This window comes from Linepithema humile, chromosome 5 (genome assembly GCF_040581485.1).
Source record: "Linepithema humile isolate Giens D197 chromosome 5, Lhum_UNIL_v1.0, whole genome shotgun sequence".
Taxonomy (NCBI): Eukaryota; Metazoa; Arthropoda; class Insecta; order Hymenoptera; family Formicidae; genus Linepithema; species Linepithema humile.
This window is the reverse complement of record NC_090132.1, coordinates 28212958-28235373: the sequence shown is the minus strand read 5'-3', so window position 1 is coordinate 28235373 and position 22416 is coordinate 28212958. Positions and strand designations below refer to the sequence as shown.

At 37.2% G+C, this 22416-nt stretch overlaps 2 protein-coding genes across 7 annotated transcripts in view; one reads left to right on the top strand and one right to left on the bottom strand.

Annotated features, from left to right (window-relative positions):
- Notum (palmitoleoyl-protein carboxylesterase notum) overlaps nucleotides 1-22416 on the bottom strand; it is a 454423-nt gene that overhangs the window by 73960 nt on the left and 358047 nt on the right. The gene's annotated exons all lie outside the window — the stretch shown is intronic.
- Nucleotides 1-22416, top strand: part of KaiR1D (Kainate-type ionotropic glutamate receptor subunit 1D) — a 345484-nt gene that overhangs the window by 90275 nt on the left and 232793 nt on the right. For all 6 annotated transcript variants that reach the window (XM_012377144.2, XM_067356340.1, XM_012377142.2 and 3 more), the window contains one exon: nucleotides 7297-7401. The gene's annotated coding sequence lies outside the window, so the exon portion shown is untranslated. The remainder of the gene's footprint in view (nucleotides 1-7296; nucleotides 7402-22416) is intronic.

Sequence of the window (22416 nt, the reverse complement as noted above, 5' to 3'; positions counted from 1 at the left end):
ATATTCTATAAAATGATAATTGTTCAGATAGCCGGTGTAATTTGGTTTTTAGAACAGGAGTTTATCTTTTTCGTTTCTAGTCAATATTAAATTTTGTTTTCTGACAATATAAAATATTTTTATAGAGCTTTGTTTTTGTCAACGTTTCGTGACAGCTTTATCTAGCATTTGTTTCTTTTATTTTCAGTGAAAAATATTGAAAAATGATATTAAATCTCAGTCTCACAAATATTATTTTTATTTCACGTGTTTCCATGTAATATTTGATATATAAAATGTTAATGTGTAAAAAAATTCTGCATTGTATTTTATGGCGCCGTAACGGCGCTCCTCACATCGATTCGGTTGTCACTTATCGTTTCTTTGTTCCGGTGGATATTTCAGTCGATCGTTCGCCAGGGTGTCCTAAACCTTTCAGAATGACCAGTTATTCAGACGACAAAAGCGATTTTATGTGCTCCCGGCATTATTGAAAGCGAAGTATGTCGCGGCAGCTAGTCGGCACACTCGTAAAAGCGCGACCAGCTATTTTGACACTGCAAAACAGTTATTTTCATTGCAAGATGTCATCGTAATCAATGCGAGCGTAGAGTCGTAAAGAGCATTTAGTCACGCATTCTGTCACGCTACAGTGCTCGCTCTCTAAAGTCTCGCAATGTAGAAATTCGTATATTCAGGAAACGGAGCGGTAATGAGTCACAATAACATTGTTACAAGTTATCTGGAGTATAGTTAAGACGACACACGACGGTGCATCTGTAATAATATGATAAAGTGCATTATGAGTATTATGTTCACAAAGTAGATATATCAAAACAATTTCATTTTTTAAATTATCATGGGTGTATAATAAATCATAAAGTAAAGGCGCAAATATGAAGAAATACAAGTAAGCCAGGCTGACAATTATTTTTTCGGTTTCGAAAATAATATATATTTCTGCTTCGTATATTTAATTGAAGTAATTTCCGGTTATTGAAGGGAAGACGATTTCGAAACATTTATAATATATATAATTGTGCGAATTATTTCAATATGCATACGTTGTACGGCGTATGTGTGCTTAGCAATCTGGATTTCGACACGATTACTGTGAATATATAAGCTATAGCTTACACAATGAAAATGGAACGTGAAAGACACTTTCATCTCAGATCTTATCATTCGCGACTCATCCTTGTATTATGCATACAAAACGCGTCAGCGGGTACACGTAAGTAGCGGGAACACGTAAGGGTAATACGTTTTGAGCTAAAACACATCCTCTCGGATTCCGTGCGCGCCGGCACTTCCGTCTATATTATTTTCGCGACGCTCTTTCCTTGGATCTTAAACTCGACGTCGTGATCAGCCATGATACGCGCGGCGGACGATGAAAATAAACGTGATCCTTATTAAGATTTATGGATGCTTTCTGCATCGGAGGTCGTGGCGTTGCAAGTATCGTCCAATGTATTTTCCGGGAAGCGACTTTGCAGTCGTATCTTTTTATAAAGAACACTCGTATACGTTGTTTATCTCGAGAGTAGAATAAGCCGATTTTTGAAGATCGTAAAATAGCATGTCGATTTTCATTGTGCGAAATTAAGAAACGCAATAAATTTCGACTTTCTTTTTCTCTGCAAACTTTCCAATCAAACAATCCGTAGTATGGAAGATGTTTATTTAAAATGTTTCAAATGTATCAGTGGCTTTTAATCATAAACCGACTGCAGATGAATTTTCTGTAAATTAAACTTGAGCGATGCAAATAAATAAAAAGTCTTAATTTTTATGTCTGATATCTATTTACAAAGATGTTTAACTTTTTACTATAACAAGCAGAGATCTTGTTTGATTTTACAGTCTCTTCGTATTTTCCACTCGACTCTTTCTTACTCTATTTTGTTTTCTTTGCGGAATTTAGGGATCGCGGGGAATCTTCGTTCAGTCTTAAACTTGCCTGCATTCGTACAGGCTCACTGCGCTACGTTTATATACGTTTACGGAAATGTAACTTTGGTAGGTGGTGCATAAAGCATGCAGCTCCAATTTTCATTTAGTTTCTCTCTTAACTCGCCGTATAAGTGCTCGCCTACGGCAACGTTAATGCATTCAATCCCAGGCCGTAAATTAACCTTTTTAGCCATTCATTCATTACCGCTGCCCATTCTCTTTCCGCCTTTTCCGCGGATTTCAAGCTGCCGCGGCTCTTTGCTATACTATCCGCGTACGCGCGTATGGATGTATACATCTGTATACTGAGTGATTCCAAAATTACCATCGCATAACAATTCTTTTTATGATCATTATTTGAACTGCACATTGGAATCGATATTTTATCAACAACAATTTTATAAGATACCGTTCTTTAAAAGTGCAAATTTTCATTTTTAATCATTGAATAAGATTTGTAAGATGACTTATTAAAAGTCTATTATAATAAAATGTTTCCAGAATTTTCAGTCGAGAAAAAAATGTTATCTATCTGTATTCTTCAAATTTGACTCATCAAAAGACTTTAATTTACCATCGTATCTTTTTCAATTTATATCTTTTATCTGCCATTGTAATGTATATTGGTGTTTTCGGAACACCTTATATTTGCTCATAGCTTCCTGGAGGCGTGCGCAAAGTTTCATTCCGCAATAGGATCGCTGAATATACCTTGCTCGTGCAATATTTCGCGCGGAGACTTCCGGAATTTCCGCTGGCCGTTTCGACCAGCAATTTCGCACGTTCTTGCGCGTATGCGCGGGCGCGTATATCCGCTCCGAAAGAGCTTGCTCATGAAGTCCATTCATATCTGCCAAAATATTTAGGCATTTTCATAAACGGGGGTTGTCAATGGGACGGGATTCACACCAGTTGTTCCGTCCTTCACATTGTATTACTCATATATTTCAAAGAGGAATATATGAATGTACGCGAGCGCGGTCGCATAATTTGCCGATAATGTGCGCCGGTTGCGTCGCGCACGTAGATAGCCGACGACGACTATGCACATGGAATTTACGTTACGTATGCCAGATGAATACCGAGTGATGGGCGGGCGGCGGGCGGCAGCTGAAGACCGTCGCTGGAAAAATTTCTGTCGCGAATTTCGGTATACGCGAGCGCATACGCGCGTTATCGCGCGCGAAATTGGTCGCTGTTGAGTCAGCTTTAATCCTGAAATGGGCTGTTGAGAGTAAATTTCTCGCTCTCTTCGTCGAGGAAATTCATTACGAGAAATCGTCCTCTTTTCGCCCCATTTTTCATGTATATACTTGGTATATGTGTGGTTTGTTGCGTAATAATAATCTGCAGGAAAAAGAAATAGAGGATAATGATTGATTAATTTTTACATCTAATTATTTTTATGGCAAAGATTACTGCGTAAAATAATATTTACGTTACGAAATTTTTTATATCAGGGAACGCCAGCAATATAGGTCATAGTTGCTTGGTGGATGCGTTGTTAAATAATCTTTGTTAACAAAAGCAAGTTTTTGAAACGTGCGCATTTTATTACAAAAATACATCAAGTTACGCGTAGATAATATTTCCGACTAAGTTTCACCAAAAACGAATGTACTGCTTACCAACTTTTATGAGGCATGTAATATTATGACTGCATGTTGTCAGTGCCAACAGAGTTAACGCGGCCGAAAAGAGACCAGAGCGACGCCGTGGATCCATGATATGTAAATAATGACCGGCAAAACACAGAGGCGAATTTATACGGTGCGAGTTGTTACATCCGTTAATTAGAATACAAAGCTGCAGCGTGATGTCAAATGTTTGTGTGTACCTGTATGCAGCGCGGCCTCGTTGTTGCAACGCTTTGAGGTAATTACGTTGCCAATTAGCCGGAACGGTAAATCGACTAAAGCAACTTGTAAATTACAACCGGCGCACAGCGGCGGACGTAGCTCTCTTTCCAAAAAAGCTCTCCGTTTACATACAAAGACCCGGAAACGGACAAAAAAGCGCGTTTCAATCGGCTTTGTTGCGCGAAGATATAATGTCGCGACTGAATGTTTCAGCCGCTATAAAAGCATCGTGCATACTTTATAAACAGATATCCGCCGATTGATCGGATTTCAATCGACACTATCGCCGCGTTTATATCATCTCGATCTGTCAACAATAGAGATTCATAGGTACTAACCAGGGAATGTTGCATTCCGCACACACGTAAAATGAAATTGCGAAGCTCCATACGTATATATCGAGTGTTTTTATCGTTGCTAAATATTTCAGCAGTTGTCGAAGAATTTTCCTCGCAAATCCGTGGAGATGCGTTTTATTTTCATCATTATGCTTTAATTATTATAACTCTTATGGGCACTATCGCAAATAATTTAACATTTATGGCATGAGTTGTATTCGAGCATTGGAAAAATTGAGCAACAGGACGCATCGATGCGGATCGATATCCCATTACAACGGGATGAATTGCATATAAAACGGATGTTACCACTGGCCGCATTTTGCGCGGGAGCGTAATAACGAGCGAAAATTCAACGAGCAACTGCGCTTTCTCGCGGTTTTGCATAATACATGATTAAAACATACGAACAAATTTTCGGAGCAACTTAATGGAGAATATTGCCATTATCGCGTATATGTTATATTAAATCGCGTAATTGGTAAAAACACGTATTAGTTAATAAATTCAAAGCGTTTGTATACAGACTCGCGCGCTTTTGCTACAAAATTCCTCGCACATATTAATTCACTTTCCATTCACAAATAACGAGTTTAAACACTAAAGGAACAATATCAATAGATTAATCTGGGAAATAAGATATGGGGCGTGTTGTATATTTGATTTTAAGAGCTGACAAAGTTTTCCATTAATACGGAGATGCGTTTACGTATTGCGATAACATAAAATTGGCGAACTAATCGATGGGATGACCGCATTGTTAAATATGCTACAGATAACGAGATACACAGATATGTACATCCGTGGCCGATTACCTCTATTTCTCTGTCTCTCTGTCTCTCTGTTTCTCTCTCTCTCTCTCTCTCTTTCTTGTTGACAATATAATACTTGCATGGTGCAAATACACATACCATCACACTTAGAGCTGGTTAATCCTACTCCTCTCTTGGGATTCGTGCTCAGACGTTGTTATCGGTCTACCTACTGATAGCTATCTAAGCGTTCGATAATCACGTCTTAATTTAAATCGTTGTACCGATTCATGTTGATTGGAGCGATAATCGCACTATTAATGATGTATTTAATCTGAAAAAGGAGATAATGGCTTTCAATAAATTAAAGTACAAACGCACGCGTGGCTTCGAGAATAATCGCTTAGAGAAATAATTAATTTCGATTTATGAGTCATGAATATGAGCATTGGATGTGCGAATTTATGATAAACTTTCAATACTAGCTGTAACGTCGCGTACATATATCAAGCTCAAATGGTTGAATTCAGCACCGATTTAATCGCAGTAACGATTTTCTAATAAGCAGTGAATATATGAATGATACATACGAATAAATAATAATAGCGTTAAAATATTTTAGTTTAATACAAGCAATGCGACGTTACTACTGGCTTTGACGTATATATTTCATGCGCTGTCGCATATACATATGTCGAAAGTAATCGCTGATTTCGCAAAATTGGATTTCCAAAAATACAATCATTTAATTTTGTAATGGTATCCTTTACTTAATTAACTCTTCAATAATTTGATATATCGAAATAAAAAAAGTTTTCGATTGGATTCTTGACATTGATCAGGTTTCTAGAAATTTTCGCAACATGTACGCATTTATAGGAGTTTCAATTTCTATGTATTTTGAGAAACTGAACGATTAAGATTGCCAATTGAGTACGAACATAAATCTAAGAAAGCGATTGCGCTCGGACGTTGCGCTACTTCCGAAATCGATCACTTCCTCGACTTCGCTGATTCGACGGGATATTGGCGCGTAGGCCGTTGTCAAATCCGCTTTCCGGTTGAGTTCTGGTCGGAATTGTCGGCGAGCGTCGGCGTAGCACGGATTCCATTGGCTACGAGCGACGCGCGAATAATGCGCTTTGATCATCGTCTACGACGACGACGACGACGACGACGACGACGACGACGACGACGACGACGACGACGATGATGGTGCACCCGCGAACAATGACCAACGCGACTTGCCGTCCGTTTGGCTCGATGCAATCTCGTGAGTAACCGGTGGAGAGTTTCCGTGGCGACAGCGAGCGTTGCCGTTTAAACGCTTGACACGTTCTCAGATTGTCAATTCGCACTCTGGCGAACGTCTCCTTTGTGTGGACGTACAGCTAGTAATGACAGGCAAAGTAGAAGTTTGATCCTTTTTATTCGGTGTAGCGACATATTAAAAAAAGACTTGAGCAATTGTATTTTGATGTCAATAATATATGTAAAGGAATATGCTTATAGATTGATATATACAATAGGTTGTATATTATTTCAAATTATTGAAATTTGCACTGCGTGCAATTTAAAAATATTCCATCTAAAAGTGGACGTTAGCGAGGACGTGGGCGATAGCTTTCCGAGAAGCACTTCAATTTTTAACTTATTTTTATTCTTTTTAGAATGTTGAGTTAAAGCTTAACTGTATAACCAATAATTTAAAAAAAATTCCGTAAATATATCATGTACAATGATATCGAGTACAATTTTAAACGTTAAGTGAATTAATAAGTGGTGTATACGAATAGTTTGTGAAAAGCTTAAAATACTCAATGCTTAATTAGAGTTTATTTCCATGGCGTTTTGATTTCGTTGAGTAATTTGAAAATTTAAGAATTTATAGATTTATGGAATGCATCTGTACACAATCGTAACAAGACGATAAAAACGCATACATGCAGAATATTACAGATTTCTCATACCTTGTTCATCCATCGATTATTTGTTAAATTTTCAATTAAATTTTTCTCAGTGAAAAATTGATTAGATGTCATATTTTTTCATATTTGTCCAATATTCAATTTCAGATATATTTCTCTGGTTTTCGTTTAAAATCCATTTAAAATTGAATAAAAATATTGTTTTTGTTATTTATCTCTTCTTTATTTTCTAGCTGGAAAAAAATGCTTAAATTTTTAGTCACTTATAATGCAAAAACTGTGATAATATTTTTTGGAAGTAAAATTTTTAAATCGATTAACAAGTTTTAGAGTCAGAGTTATTGCGATGTGCCTAATGTCTTCTGCATATATTTCACCAAGAGATTTTCATGTGTTTGTCAAAAAAATCATTACACAATCCAAATTCGTACTAAACATGCACTTTACAATGATAACACGGGTAATATATTTTATGTAATTTCAGAGAGTCCACTTGTGATGAATTACGACATTACGTGGAGCGGTCGCGGACATGCATCAACCATATATAATCGTGGTGGCAACTATTCCCTTTGATGGAGCATAAGCGGTAAGTCTATAATTCGCTTCTGTGGGGGTACACACGTCACACGTTATGGCCCGTCCGTGCTGTCGCGCCGTATCGAAATCAAATATTTTCATATGCATAAACTGTAATGCGATTAAAGATCAACAGTTCGATAAACATTGACGCGACGTAGTTTTGGGACGTTTTATTGAAATTACGGCGCCTCGAGGCAGCAGTATATCTCAACTGACGTATATAAACTAATATTCTCTAGATGCCCGTCTTCGCCGAATTATTATTTTCACTGTGCTCGCTCGCTCGCTGTGCGAGTCTTTCTGCGCCTGTTAAGTGACGGGCAAACTTAAAAATCCCACCGCGCGCGCTCTTTTACAAGGAAAGCGCCTTAAAGATCCTTAACTGCGTTTCGCAAAATCTAATGATATTATAAAGTTCTGAAAGAAACGAAGACGGCTGGATGCTCGGCCAGCGAGTTCTAACGAGTCCGTCGTGATTTTTATTGACGGGCCGTAATGAGGACCAGAAGTACCGGGACAGAACTTTTATACATCTCGAATGGTTGTTATCGTTTATATCTTACGTTTTTATATCTTGCGATTGATAGCGTCGGCAAGGGGGATAGCAAACAAAGCCGTAAGATGATTTAATAGAACTGCACAAAGCAGTCATTAAATCGACCTGCCGACAACTCATAAGGAGTTAGGAAAAGTAATTTGCCATTTTCGAAATATCCCCGTCGCCCGTCGATCTCAAGTTATTTCTTAGAGAATGATTCCTCGTCATAATTCCGCGATGCGATTAAATCAATGGAACCACAAGGAGTTTCTAAGTTTTGCAAATATCTTTATGCTCTATAATTAGAGCCGCTTGCAGATTAGCCCTTTATTACCTCTATATCTAAAGTGAAGTCTCATAAATTCCAACTAGGACCACAATTTTCATACTTGTCGGCGGAGCAATCTGGTTATCAAATAATTGATTTTACAAATGGCTATTAATTTATTATGCGACAAAAATTTGATTTAAGACAAAATCATCTTAAAATCATACACATAGATATTGTTAATAATTCATTATATTTAAAATTTAATCTATTTTTACGATCCAAAAATGGCACTGGCGTATCAAGAAAGATTAAAATGAGAATAATTTTTTAAATGCTCGATATGTACAGGATTTTTAACAAATATATGTAGAAATAACTCGAATTGTTCAGTCGGAAATATATGTCAGTCTTGATTATCTACATGTATATTCTGCGAATAACGCAGAACGATTACCGTAACGATCCATGCATGGCGGATTTATTTTGTTAATTGCTCCGGTTGACAGATTTCTACACAAGGAATTAGGAGCTACGTTGAACGCAATGGCGCTACGTTGAATCAGCTGACGATAACAAAAAGTATCGATGAGCTATAAATTTTGCTACCGCGTTTATTGGATTTTGATTGTGTCACGCGCAACCGATCCCACGAAATCGCTCTCGAGAAAGTGTGCTTTAATTTTACTGGATATGCGTTAAACGATACGGCGATTCGCAGAATGTATACGGTGCAATTTACGAAAGCTCACACAATTTCAGGCGACACGTAAAAAAGCCCCGATATTCGTTCTAACGTTATATCCGCTTTAGAAATCAGAGCGAATGTGTAGTCGAAAGTTAAGTTGAAATGTCCTCAAAATAAAAATTACACGAATCGGATTAATATCGCGCATATGCAGAGTGTTTTTGAAAATATCGTTAAATAATTTCACGATTTATTTTTCACATTAAAATAGTGAAAAGAGGTAAACATTTATTCATAATCTCTTTTCGAATAATGCAACTTGTCAAGTTTTTTTGGTCTTTCAAATCAAACGTATGTTTTATGTCTTTTTCATTGCTTTAAAAACATTAATGGTACCTGAAAATATTGCATTTTCACCATTTTCTTTGACACTCTAAAAGACAGAATTATTTTCGTGTTGTTTACGTTCACACTAATGATAAATTAGATGTATAATCGCTGATTTAACAAGTACGATTAAACGATACTGATATCTCATAATTTAAAAACAATTTATTTGCGATTAGCAAATGTCAATTTGTTGAAACATTGCATTTCAATTGCTTCATGCACTAAATGAAAATGGGCTTTCAGTCGGTTCTGGATACCGCGCGATATCGATTTTATTATCCTCGCAAAGGTCTGTATTCTGCGTGTCATGCGGTTCATGTGGACATTAATGCACTACTAATCAGACTTATTGTCCGTCATTATGCAAAATCGAAGGATAACAATTATAGCTAATGATAAAATTAAGCTTATTGATGATGTTCTCCTTCTGCAAACTTGTTGATTCAATCAGCAGGAGCTGATAAAGTCGTCTTAATTCAGGCAGGCAATATCAGAATAATTGTAAATTTATTTCTAAATTTATATTTGATATTTCTTTTCTAAACGCTATTGTCATTTTATATATCTATAGACTCCCTAATTAATTAAAAATATTGTATTTTCAAACTGATTTCGGTGTTGATGTTCCGTTCATTTATTACAACTCACGCATGTTCAGTGATCCATGTGCGAGTTTACGTTTTACGTGATAAATATTTTAGAGCGCGCGGCTGGCACGGTTAACAACTAGCGTTTTATATATATACGAGCGTCCCCATAAATAAAACGTATAACAATTAATGCTTCATATGATTCGCGCGTATAGAAAAATGATGAAACATTGAAAACGAGTGGGCCGAAAAATTGCGTGGAAACGACAAAACAAATGCGCCAATGAAGTATTGCGTCGATTAATTTACGAGCCACGTGCGTGCGGCGTGCATGCGATTTGTTAAATTAGCGTGTCAGATACGTGTCAGAGGGAGAGATGATATTTAACGACATTCCAAAATAACACATAACGATAATCGGCATTATTGATCGCCGTTCGTAATTATCGCAATTTTGAGCTTGTACTTATTTGAGGGGACGATATCGAATTTCGCGGAGTCATTAATTTATATATGAGGTTACATAATTATTGCAGCTATCATTCTACATGATTTTGTACCCTATCGACCGGCGGATCGTGCGGTTACTAGCTCGACACGGCAAAACTTGCTTATGAAACTAGATAAGTTATAACTCGTCGGAGAAGTTAGTCTTTAATTATAGAAAGTTGAATTGGAAACGTGTAATAACTCGGATATCGTGCGAAAAGTATCGAGCACAGATAAACGTCGATACCTGTATAACGAAATATTCGACTTCTTCAGCGGCACAAGTTGCGAGATAAAAACACAGAATTACTCTACGCGACGACGAGATGAACAAGATGAAAATAATTCGCGAATCTTAATGATTTCATGGATTTAAGTAAAATTTTAATTCAATATTCTTACATTAATAATGATTGGAGTAATTTAAAAATTATTTTCTATTTTTACATGAGAAATGAGATAAAATATTATTATAAACGTACAATTAAACTGTGATAAAAATTGAGATTTTTAAATATAATATATAATAATAATTTAAGTGGATATTCTATCATAAAAAAACTTTATCTCACGCGTAACGAATAAAGCGTAACAAATTGGCAGAATGGCAAGTATCTCTATAGCTAACTAGAAAGTCCCCGTTGTTCTGTGGTCGGCAATCTGCCTTTGTAGATTTTCTTTGCGTTTCGCTTTGGGATAGAAGCCGCGCGTGGCTTCGGCAAGCCAATCGATACCATGAAACGTTACGCTCTGGGGAAATAAAAGGACCGATTCCGGCAGCGAGCAAAGAGTACAACGGACACGGGATGTTAACCAGTCATTGTTTCAGTCGGCGCGCGTAATTTTCGAAACGGACCGAAACTAGTAACGAACGGTTCTCGTTATTTAAAGGCCACGGCCAATACCGCCCTGTGTTTGCTTAAGATCTCGATTTGATGATCGGTGCCACGTATCGATCGGCGCCATTTAAAACTTTAAATTGGCAGGTAACGAGCGCCTTTTGTACCGGATAAACGTTAGCCCGGAATACGTTTTCCGCGGTACACTGAAGCGACTATGGCGTTGGCTTTTACCGAGAGCCAATTTGGTCGACGAGCGAGCCGGCGAACGTGGAGCACGTTGAAGTTGCTCATAAAAATGTTACGCGAATGATCATAACAAACCAATAGGTTTGTCATTAGTACGGCAAACTTCGTGTTTTCGATTCCCCAAGCAGTAGCAAAGGAGTCGTTTAGATTTTTAAGTGACTTGGATGCGAAAATAATTAAATTTGAAACAGATTACATTCGAGAATATAATTTTTTGTTTTTAATGTTATTGTTATTTATGAATTTTAATAAGAGCAATATTATTCTAACGCGTTTTAGATTTTTTTTCACACTAACTGAATTGAAATTGATATGCGATCAAAATTTATGTATAATTTCCATTTTACATATTTAAATCCATATTACTATTCGTAATATATTATATTTAGCTTTCATATCAAAACTTTTTTTTGCATCATTAAAATAATGAGACATAATTTTTTCGAAATTATTAACTATATTTTGAAACTTTTTCATGTATTTTCATGTAGATTTTTTTCATAAAAATCGTTTATATTTACATAAAATTCGAGTTTATTACTGCATGAATTTTAGAAAGCGCACATTATTATTTACTTTTTGTGATGGTTATCTTTGCAAAAAAGCATAATTAGAAATATTTCATATTTTATCACGCTATCATTATCCTTTAATTATTGTGGCAGAATTAATGCGGTCTCCACACTGGTTTTTCATAAAAATCGGAAAAAAAAAACAATTTTGTGGCCTGTTGTTTTCTTTTTTAATTACATGCATCGCTCTCATCACTAAGGCAAGTGATAAAAGATAAACTTGCAATTTACATACATTAATTTATTTATTTATATTAGGATAAAATTGAAAGTCGCATTATCCAAATTATAGTAGTAGTCAGGGTTTAATGAGAATGTGTATTTATACACAGCGTAGTTGTGTGAGCGTGTACTTTTCAGCAGAAACCCTACAAATTCATGTTGCTGTCAGCGGATTATTAAATAACATTCAAATGCGATGTAAGCGTATGCCCGATGCATTCGCGCTGTGTCGGCCATGTTTCTGACGTAGCTACCCTTGTTGTTTCATTTCGCCAACCGTGACACACACGTTATTTCCGACGAAACGTGTTTGGGGCCACGAAATATCCGCGTCCGCGGGGACAATCCTTGTAATAGTCTTGCGCGAAATTAACGTCTCGACGACGGCGACGTCTTGGCGACGAAGACGACGTACATACGTATCTACGTACCGCCAAAGTGCGCGCAGCTCTTCGTGATGCAATTTCGCACCCGTCAACCGAACGCGCTTTTGAAACAGCTAAAATCATGTTTAGCATTAAAATTATGTCCCTTCAACGAAAATTTGTCATCAGGGGAATCACTTCCGCGTAACATGCAAATGCACCGTCGATCACGCTGCACTTTTATTCTCATAAAATATTAGAAGCGTTGACTGTTAAAAATAAATGAATAGCATTGTAATACTTATCTAAAAAAAATGTTTCCTCAGAAAAATCAATGTTATCAATCTTGTTTTATAATAATTAATTTATGAAAATTTAGAAAATATAGGTAATATAAGCTATTCTATTCTCAATTAATTATCGATTGAATTAGTTGATTAGTAATTGATTAATTTAATTAATAAAAAGAACGTTTAATGTCAGGCTGAAACGAGAGTTAAACAGCCGCATTTAGAGCCAAATGCAGGAAAATCTATTGTGTTTACTGTACAGTCGCTCGACAAAAAGCATTTCCATTCCCGTTATCTTGCTTCTCTTTTATTTCCTCATCTCACTGAACATTGCACACAGATCTAATAAATGAGCAAATACGTTTTTACGTGGAAGAAAGCCAAACTCCTCAATTCTTCTCGTTGTCACTTTGATACATGTTTGATGCGTGCTCAGAGAATTTCACGTATTCAGAAATGCATTATATCGATATAATATTGAATACAATTCAAAAAGTTGCGCTAAAAAATGTTAATACTATTCGAATGTTTAAATAAGCAACGTTACTGTATCATATTTTCATCATGCATTGACGAATAAACACAGTCAATTTACATATGTAACATATATTCGTAACGGTATAGTTAATGTAGGCATTTTTTGCAGATTTATGTAGGTAATATGCAAGACCCGAAATGCAATATCTGTTTAATTCATACAAATACAGCGTGTAACGTGATATAAAATTCGTGCATTTAACTTGTCGATATTTAAAGTACTTTGAAATTTTAACGAGTGACAGTAAAATGCGCCGATTTGCCTGATTTGCTGAAATCATCAAAATAAAATATGTGAAATATTGACATTGCACAGCACTTCAGCGCGTGTTACGTGAAAAACAGCGAAAAAGGCGAGAGATTCATGAAAATTTTATATTTTATTTTGATGGGAAAGCATATATCCCTGTAAATGGGAAGGCTGGTGTAGTATGCTGTAACATCGGAGTATGGTAATCCAAGTACATCGAGGAAACTTTCAATGAACACGTGCAGAATTTTGTCGTGACCATGCGAGAGCTTGGTTGCATCCGGGATAATTCGTTCTCGTTTCAGTGAGTGTTCAGAAGTCTCGGAGAAGCGGAAACACTCGGGAAATAGGAAACTTTTCTGGGAAGCCGAAAGTTAGGTGGATTTGCTGTATACAAGCAACATTTATGTTTGTATAATTCTGCGCGATCTATCTGAAATTGTGAACTTCATTCTCAGGCCGGCAAATTAACTCTTCTTTCACTTCTGAATAATTTTCGACATTAAATTTCGAATGGATCAATAGCTATTTCACGCACTCATTTCGGAATGCTTTGATTGAAAACATTACTGCCGCTCGAATATTAAATATTTTGATGCAATATTTGTGTAATGTTTTGTAGCATCAATTTACTAACAATTAATATAATGTTTGAACGTTTAGAATGTAATAATGTTAATCAGAATATTTAAAATTTACTGTACTTCTAAACTGAGAAGAAGAAGATAACTTGTGTTACTATGATAGTGATATTCTCTATTATTCTCGTATTATCTTTTTTGTGCAAACAATTAGAAGAGGCACGAAAAAGATAATTTTAGATAGATCAGAGATAGATTTCGAAACAATATAAATATAAATAATGTTAATGAAGGAATATAAATAATAAATCGAGTGTCAATGAATTCAATTTCTGCATAACTCGTCACAGCGAATCACATCATTTTACCCTGCAGTGAAGCGGTGGCTGTTTTTCATGAATACGTATTTATATAGGTGTTACACGCTACAATTAGCCATATTGTTCCCGGTTGTTAGTCGCTGGGCTTCAGTGCCTCTTTCCTCTTTGCCCAATCGAGTGCACGATCAAGCCGATTGTTTGTATGTACCGCGATGGTATGGGGGTAACCGATGTAGTGTCGATAGTCACTTTGGAATTCGCGCACTCCTGTAAACTGCAACAGCTGTACAACAATAACGACATGTCGATACCCCGCGTGCCCGAGCCGCTTTTTATTCCCGCACGTAATACGCCTCCGCGCTGCCATTGAAAAATATTCACGAGTATCAGATCGAGCCCCTTGAAAAGGGGTGGGGGGGGGGAAGGGAAATCCCACCCGCAGCGCAATGGTCGCAAATATCGCGTCGAATGCGCGCAACTCGCGCACACGGAAATTGTATCTTTCTCTCGATTGATCGAGCGATGCCGTTGGCTGGAAACTTCATCGAGTTTCTATCGAATGATCATTGATGCGTTATATTCGTGAGAAATATCAAATGAGCTTTTGAACCCAAATTGTAGAATGTAGAATGGTTCAGAGTTAATAAATATTTCATTTTGACGTTCCGTCTAATGTCACTTGTTTCCGTTATCCGTTATATGAATAAAAAATATTAATACGAAAAATAAAACATTATCCGTTCGATCGAACTGTTAATTCTACAAAGAGACTCGTCGAGAGCTTTTGCAGAAAAAAGCTATTTTTGTGTGCTTTGTCCTCAAATAAAATATAAAGTACATAAATACGCTTATGAGGAACGTAGGGCTTGGGATTAAAGCGATGTATATCTCATTTGTTTGAAACAATCTCGTTGTCATCACGCGAAAAGAAACCGCGACGCTCTTCGCATTCGCAATTCCTGCTATTTAGCGTCGCACTAAACTGGTGCTTAATTGCAGCTGAACTCAGGGCGATTAGCGAAGTGGAGTAATGCACGACCGCGATGAGCAAGTTGGTTACAGCAGTATGTGGAGAAGAGATGCGGTGAGTTGTTCCGCGGTATTACGAGAGATCTTGGGCGGTCACTAAAAACTAAAAGTCACAATGGAATGATAAGGAAAAAGAAAGAAAACATTTTTACGATCTCTCGACCTCAGATATTTCTGAGTGCGCGATGCGCTATGATCTCGATTGTAAGGCAAAATGGAATTTTTGCCATCTTTCATAAAATATTCATCATTTGATGTACAAGTTTAAAGATCTGAACTTCTATTTTCTTTCGTCTAAAAATTAATTTTTTTATCTTGAATTCAGTATCGCTTGAGAATGATTCTGAAAAAGCCAAATGATATGTAGAAATTTATTATATTTTTGTATAAGCGAATATAATTCAAATCTAAAATTTTTTACTTACTTATCTTATATTGTGATCTATTTTGTTGTTATTTGCATTTATATTACTCGAAAAAGAGGAATTTTTTGACGTAGAAATTTTTTCAAATATATGTAGCATTTCTATGATGAAATAGTGCAACGCTCTGAGAAATCGTAGGAAACTTTACAAGTGAAAGCTCTTATATTTTCGTCAGTTGAAACGCTAAAGTTTAGAAAGTTCTTCTTGAAAAGAGGCGCGAAGTTTCGAGACGTACAAGATAACTGAAATAAAACGCTCTTTCTGCCTGTATTTAACGATTCCTTTTCTCGGCTAACTATCTTCAAAGTAGCTGCTACCTGTGCCACCAAAGTAAACCTCGATTCGTTTTGTAGACACGGTGTCACTGCCAAGAGGCGTTGTGTAATTCCATTACGCAAACTGTCAGAATGCGGAATGGAAGTTCTAATCGCACACGAGGACCTTTAAGTCGCAACTGTTTAACTTGTAATTAAGGAGAGCTCGAGAAATGAGACACGATATGTTCCTTACGTAATACGTTATATGCTCTTGCTTAAAGATTCAAAATATTAATTGAATTAAGTGATTTTAGGAATATTATTATTAGTTAGAAAATATTTTTGAGAATTTCATTTTGCTCAATTAAAAATAATTAACTTATTATAATAAATTTATTTCTCATTATACATTATCAACTAAATATGTAAATAATATGTGAATGAGAATATTAATATAAAAAATAAGATATTAATTAAATTTAGGAACAAAATGCACAGCTTATTAACTTATTAATATAATAATTAAATACCGCTCTGTCATTGCTGTTTTACAAATTGCAGTCAGTCAATTTTGTGATAAAATTTAAACTAACGACTACAACAGTGCGTTTAAAAATATGTTGCACAGTATTCTGATTTCCAAATTAATTAGAGAATCAAGCTTTATCGCACAATTTTGGTCAAGTGTGTTACAAAACCAGAATTCGTTTGTTCGGCAAGATATTATCTTCGTTTTTTGCTGCGACATCTGATGATACGAACGTAGCATCAGCTCTAGCCTCTCATCATTTTGGCAAAGTGGTACATTTTCGGTCAGATTGGACGTGGGTACTGAAAGTTTTGCTCGGTGGGAATTTCGCGAGGCGAATAGCGAGTGTCCGTAGAGAGAATCGAGAGTACCGCGAGAGTTTCGCGTAGCTACGCACTGATCTGAATTTGGAACGTACCGTTCTAAATACATTCGGTTTGACATCGACTGCTTCGAGGAAACGTCGTAACATCGTAATGTAACAAAGTTGCACGTCCTCTTCCAGTGCTGGCAACGAAAACAGAGCGCGACTCGGAATCATCGATGGAAAAGTTCGTCGCGAGTTCGACCTGATTTTGTCGAAAAATTCGGTCGATTTTAAAGATAATAAAGTTTAAGAGACTCGGAATTCACAGAAACACGGAGAAATGAAGAAAACAAGTGATTTTTGGTAAAAAAGTTTGTCCGACACATTTATTTAAATCATGAGAATTAAGGAATTAAATTTAAATTGTATCGAAAGGATGCGAGGATACGCGGAAAGTGCTAATTACGCAATAACGTGTCAGCGGAGGAAAAATTCTGACTTCATTGACTGAGAGTTCTATTCACGCCTCGGGGCAAATGTAACGCGACAAAGCAATCGTAAGCGCGCCACAATTGAATTTGTCGCTAAATAGCAATTAATATATTAAAGTTACGCGAGTGCTTTGAGAAAATCGATTAAAATTCCGTTAGCAACAAGGAACTAATTACGAAACTGCCGCGCCGCTGTTGAAATCGCTCACGGAAATTCCGGGAATTATCCCGAAGTGGCTGCCATTTCGAAGATTCGGTAACGCCGCGACTGCTCGTGAAGGGCGTAATATAATGCGAAGCAGTTAATTGCAGTTGTAATTGGCCGTGATGAAGGCGGCTGGGCGCGTCGAATATCGTTATTATCCATCGCGGGAGAAGTGGCGATTGATTAATTGCAATTGATTAATTGCGACAGCGAGAGCGTGCGTATACGCGCGCGTACATTGTACATTCGCGGCAAATTTCAACTGTGGTAATGCAGTTAAATATTAATTATTTGCCGTTAGATTACTTCGTTTGCCAAGGATCACGTACAAGCCGCTGGCATTTCCCTGAAAGCTTGTAACATCTGTTTTGAAAGCGAATATCCAACAGTATTGCGTGCAGGTGCAATGTGTTCAAATTGCGTTACATTAGTAAATAATCACGTAATTGTCAATATCGATACTGCCGTCAATTTTAACGGAACATTTTCAGCAGCACATACATGGACAGTGGCACAATGTATAATCATATTTTCTTACTTTTTTTTCTACATTTAAAGATTGAAAATTAAAATGTGATTAAAATATAAAGAAAAACATAAGGCATTGCATAGAAAAATAAAAAGGATAAAAATTTATATAATAATTCATCTTGGTGTTTGATTTATTGAGAAATTTTAGACTGTCTAATTTTTTTTATTATTCTCTTTCTATTGATCTATATTTCTAATATAAGAAAATAATCTTAGATTATTTATATGCCTTCTGTTTCTCTTTTACATGTATATTCTTACATATAATTTTTTGCATGCATAAAATAAATTTTAATCTATTTGTTTGCACGGGCTTGGCGAGTCACTAAAAGCTTGAAGTTGATAAGTGCATTAACTTCTTGAGCCGCTTCGAAAAGACACTCGTACCATCTTCGCGAGGTTCGCGGATTTACAAAAGGGAATAATAAGGGCTCCTCAGTGTCTCTGCTAAATACAAACTCGCTCCGGCCGGCTATTGTCTCGCGAGCATCCCATTAATCCGCCAACAATCACTTCTCGCAGCGCGGCGTGGCCCGAACGAAAAAGTTCGACTCCGATAGAAATGTTTAATACCCCGGACGGGGAAATTAAATCCTAGGCGAACGGTACCGCGCGGAAAGTCGAATTACTTCGAGAAAGTTTTCTAGCGCGAGAAGAGGAAAGAGAGCCGGGGGGGAAACGAAATTCAACTCCGCTGCGTGAAATTATACGAAACTGCCGAAAGTTAGCGGGCGTTATTTCGTTAGTCGTTTATTCGTACGTGGAAGGTGAATAACACGAGTAAAATAATTAGTTGTTCTCGCATTTCTGCCTATCGCGCGAAGGGCGTTTACCCATAAAATTCGATATCCGTGCTCGTCCTTTCCGAGTGATGCTAATTGGCCAATTAGAGGAATAATCGCGATCGTACGAGCGCGCTTCATTACCAGCCATCCTGCACTATTGCTCTCCCTTTCGGGCCGCAATCATACGCGCGGCTACATGTAACTAACGCGGCTAAATATACTTGCGTTCGTATAAATGCGCGAAGTTAATTTATGCGTGTCGAAATTGCATTTCGAACGAATCGTAAACAGCAAAGCTCAGTTGATTACGATCGTTTAATTAATTTCCAAATATCATGTTTTAGTTTGATCAGCAGCCATTACAGAATTGTCTTCGATAAAAATATTATCTTTAGTATGTCGATTACAATGTTATGTTGTAGCTTTATTTTTGTCACCGAAATCGAATAAATTATTATTACAAGTGTTGAGATCTGACGATTTTTTCGGTATTTTGCGAATTGTCCGACTTGGTCTTCTTTCGTCCGCGCTAAGGATTAAAACTTGACACCAATATGACACCGCGCCAGCACGTACGCGTACCATATTCCAGTGAGATTTTCTCTCTCTTGCGAGAGAATGCGTTCGCTAAAGGAACGATGCGCAAGCAAAGTTTTCCACCGTTAACTCTCCTCATTCTCACGGACTCGCCGCGGATATTTATTTGCGAAACTCGTAAATCTTCGGCCGCCATGTTTGTAAAACTCGTAAATCTTGCAGTACTTTGTCGCCGCATTCATCGTTGCCGGTATTTCGAATACAGAAACTCGAAAATCACGGCGAGACGACGACGCGGTCGCCGTAAGCTGATATTCTGCGATTCTCCCGCATTTCCATGTAGTTCCGCGGAAAGAACGATACCGACATACGGATGTTAAGAAAAGTCTGGACGCTCTCTGACAAATTTAATTCCTTGTAGACTTGATGTCAAAATTTAACTTGCATTTCTTGCAAACTTAATATGAAAAAAACTTTTCCGCGCAAATTATTATTTTTATATTATCACTATAACATAAGATAAGAAACTGTGTGCTCAATTATTTGTTATCTAATATTACATTGTTATATTATATTTTGAAAAAATTAAAATATAATTACGATACACCTTTTAAAGTGTATTCATTATATTCTGTAACATTTTGCATCAACGTTGCAAAGTGAAAAATTTACATCGCCGCGCAATAACAATTATGCCACTTCCCGAAGGTATCTTCACCAACAAATTCCCACACACGGGTAACCGCGACTGCAAAACTGGTAGTTCGCCGTGTAACGCTCCATTGCAGCATTAAGCGCTCACTCATGCGTATATTGGTTTTCATTATGTTCTCCATTATTAGTTTGCGGCGTACCACGGCAAATAGTAACGACAATTCCGACTCGCAGGGACGAGTTTGAGATAGTTCTCTGATTGAAGGACCATCGGGCAAGATCGTCAAGTGAATTGCGCGGCGTTTTGGTAGATACGACATAAACATCCACCGCGCATAATTGCACAAACAGTCGCGCCGCGAGAGAAGTTAAATTAGCGGATAATCGATGCTCTGCGAATCAACGGGAATTGACATATTTTGGTACGACCAGAGGTAGCGAGCGAGGAATCTCCCTCAATCATCCAGACTTTTCGCTCGTTCTTCTGCCACTTCATTGACAGCATTCGTTTGTTACAATAATCCTCGATTATTTGTCGGCGAATAATGACGTAATGACGTAACGCCTTCGTGAAAATTCGCGAAAAATTAAAGTTTATCGAAATCCGAGTCGGATTACCTCGCTGAAACTTTATTCCCTCTTCTTGATTGAATACTCTTTCTTTGCTCTCTGTGTCATTTCTTCGATGATAAAGTGGCGAAATAATTACATTTATCTGCTTGCGGAAATCTCGTGTATCGCATGTAACACTTTATTGATGGCTGAAGCTACTACGGACGCTTTTCGCTTCCTCAGCGCCTTCTGCTTCACTTTAACGATTCTACCGACTGAGCACGTACGCGAATTTTTGGCTATCCATCATCGCATTGGTTTGATATTATCCCTTCAACATACCTTGGCATTCCGTCAAAATTATGATCGATAAAAGATCGATCAGCTGATGTTAATGCTTTTCCTATTTTTTTTTTTTGTCGAATTTCTTTACGTTCATTAAAAAAGTAATTATTTCTCAAGCCATGCTTTGAAAGCGCGAGAGTAAATATTTATATTCGTTCAATTCGAACGCACGAAATCATCGGAGGTGCATAACAAGTTAATGAAGCGAGTTCCGGCTCAGCTTCAAGAGACGTATGCCAATTTATAATTTATAAGCAACAATTCCCGGAGCGATTGTACGCCAGCGTACGAACGGGCCGACGTTCGGCAGAAATTGCGGAATTCGACGCGATATTTCACGTCTGGGAATCGCTTTGCCAGTAGCGCGATTTAGGATTCTGTATATTTTAAGTGAGGGCGTGCACCACCGTCACGCGGGTGTACCTACTCGCGCGGATAAACTTTCCGGCTTAAGATCTTCATCCACCTTCGCTCGGCTTGTTTCCGAAGAGAGAAGGGAAAAGCTCTATGAGAGCTTCGCGGAAAGGCTTTATGGCTTTTTCCCACGTATACGTGCAATGCGCGTGTTAGTCATGCGAGATGTATGAACTCTGGTCTAAAGCGAGCGCGATAAAAATGCTTGTCAACACTCGTCGTAACAAGATCGTTTTTTAAAAATAGTGCCTCTGGCATCTAAATGTGAGTTTTTGCGCAACGCCGGGAACGCAACTGTGGTGAGGCAGACTTCCTGACGTCGCGCGCTTACAGAGACTTCTTAATTTTTGACTTCTGCCAGTGAAAATTGTTAATAAGCGCATAATAATTCTCGTGGATGTGAATGTTCATTTGATTTTTATTCGCGAAAAATTTCACATTCATGTCTTTAATTATTTTCAAATATAATGAGGAACTTTTAGGGGGGGATTTTTAAAGAGATTTTTCTTTGCATTTGCAACTGAATAATTATTTTATTCAACCCTAGACGAAGCAGCAATAAAATGGCGCAGGTGAGATAAAATGTCAAAAAATGTTGCAAAAGGTGTTTATAGAATGCGGGATTTCCGCAATATTCTCGAGTAGAAGACGAGACTAGAAAAAATCCTTTTAATTAAATTTTCTGTTGTTTGAGATTCCACTTTCACCACACAGTGCTTGCAATAAAATTCCGCTATGCATACGTAAAAATGCGTGTTATAAAAACTTATAAT